Source organism: Scyliorhinus torazame, chromosome 6 (assembly GCF_047496885.1).
Source record: "Scyliorhinus torazame isolate Kashiwa2021f chromosome 6, sScyTor2.1, whole genome shotgun sequence".
Taxonomy (NCBI): domain Eukaryota; kingdom Metazoa; phylum Chordata; class Chondrichthyes; order Carcharhiniformes; family Scyliorhinidae; genus Scyliorhinus; species Scyliorhinus torazame.
Genome location: NC_092712.1, coordinates 39,728,048 through 39,730,355, shown reverse-complemented (window position 1 = coordinate 39,730,355; position 2,308 = coordinate 39,728,048).

Below are 2,308 nucleotides of genomic sequence, written 5' to 3'. Positions count from 1 at the left end.
TGTGAGAGGGGAGGGTGTGGGGTATACCAGTGTGAGAGGGGAGGGTGTGGGGTATACCAGTGTGAGAGGGGAGGGTGTGGGGTATACCAGTATGAGAGGGAAGGGTGTGGGGTATACCAGTGTGAGAGGGGAGGGTGTGGGGTATACCAGTGTGAGAGGGGAGGGTGTGGGGTATACCAGTGTGAGAGGGGAGTGTGTGGGGTATACCGGTGTAAGAGGGGAGGGTGTGGGGTATACCAGTGTGAAAGGGACACGTGTGGGGTATACTCGTGTGAGAGGGGAGGGTGTGGGGTATACCAGTGTGAGAGGGGAGGGTGTGGGGTATACCAGTGTGAGAGGGGAGGGTGTGGAGTATACTGGTGTGAGAGGGGAGGGTGTGGGGTATACCGGTGTGAGAGGGGAGGGTGTGGGGTATACCGGTGTGAGAGGTGAGGGTGTGGAGTATACCGGTGTGAGAGGGGAGGGTGTGGGGTATACCAGTGTGAAAGGGACACGTGTGGGGTATACTAGTGTGAGACGGGAGGGTGTGGGGTATACCAGTGTGAGAGGGGAGGGTGTGGGGTATACCAGTGTGAGAGGGGAGGGTGTGGGGTATACCAGTATGAGAGGGAAGGGTGTGGGGTATACCAGTGTGAGAGGGGAGGGTGTGGCGTATACCGGTGTAAGAGGGGAGGGTGTGGGGTATACCAGTGTGAAAGGGGAGGGTGTGGGGTATACCAGTGTGAGAGGGGAGGGTGTGGGGTATACCAGTGTGAGAGGGGAGGGTGTGGCGTATACCAGTGTGAGAGGGGAGGGTGTGGAGTATACCAGTGTGAGAGGGGAGGGTGTGGGATATACCTGTGTGAGAGGGAGGGTGTTGGGTACACCAGTGTGAGAGGGGAGGGTGTGGGGTATACCAGTATGAGAGGGGAGGGTGTGGAGTATACCAGTGTGAGAGGGGAGGGTGTGGGATATACCGGTGTGAGAGGGGAGGGTGTGGGATATACCTGTGTGAGAGGGGAGGGTGTGGGATATACCTGTGTGAGAGGGGAGGGTGTGGGGTATACCGGTGTGAGAGGGGAGGGTGTGGGATATACCTGTGTGAGAGGGGAGGGTGTTGGGTATACCAGTGTGAGAGGGGAGGGTGTGGGGTATACCAGTGTGAGAGGGGAGGGTGTGGGGTATACCAGTGTGAGAGGGGAAGGTGGGGGGTATACCAGTGTGAGAGGGGAGGGTGTGGGGTATACCGGTGTGAGAGGGGAGGGTGTGGGGTATACCAGTGTGAAAGGGACACGTGGGGTATACTAGTGTGAGAGGGGAGGGTGTGGGGTATACCAGTGTGAGAGGGGAGGGTGTGGGGTATACCAGTGTGAGAGGGGAGGGTGTGGGGTATACCAGTGTGAGAGGGGAGGGTGTGGGGTATACCAGTGTGAGAGGGGAGGGTGTGGGGTATACCTGTGTGAGAGGGGAGGGTGTGGGGTATACCAGTGTGAAAGGGAGGGTGTGGGGTATACCGGTGTGAGAGGGAGGGTGTGGGGTATACCAGTGTGAGAGGGGAGGGTGTGGGGTATACCGGTGTGAGAGGAAGGGTGTGGGGTATACCGGTGTGAGAGGGAGGGTGTGGGGTATACCGGTGTGAGAGGGGAGGGTGTGAAGCTTAGTGGAGAGGCACTCACTAAGGGGGGAGCGCATGGATGGAGGGCTGAGGGACAGGGCTTTCTCAGGAATCCTGATCGTTCACTTTGGTTTTCTACTCATTTTAGTGCACGATTCTGGAGAATCACGGAACGTGTCGAGTTGGCGTTTCCAGTACTTGCGATAGAGCAGCAGCGGAGACAGAGATGTGTTGCTACACACGGCCAGGGCCAGAGCCCTGTTGAGGAGTGGGAGGCTAGGCCTTTAGCTGTGCAGGGAGCAGCTCCACAGAGGGAACAGCCCCGTCTGAGACTGTACAGGCATAAGGGTCTTCTGATCGGTCTTCCTATCTACAGATGTCAGAGAAGACTGCGCGAGTCCTGGGGAACGGTGGACCGTCTTTGCCATGTGCTGCTGGAGGGATGGGAGGACACCTACTGCCCATGGCCCTTAAAGTAACCGTCGCTCTCAACGTCTGTGTGAGCAGCTCATTTCAGGACAGCACCGGTGATCTTTGTGGCATCTCATAGTCAGCCGCACACAAATGTATCAAGTTGGCTACAGATGCCTTTTATAGCAGGGCCCACAGGTATATAACCTTGGACCAGGACCAGGAGAGCCAAGATGCCAAGGACATGGGTTTTGCACATTTAGCTGGCATGTCCCAGACGCAGAGTGTGATGGACTGCACCCA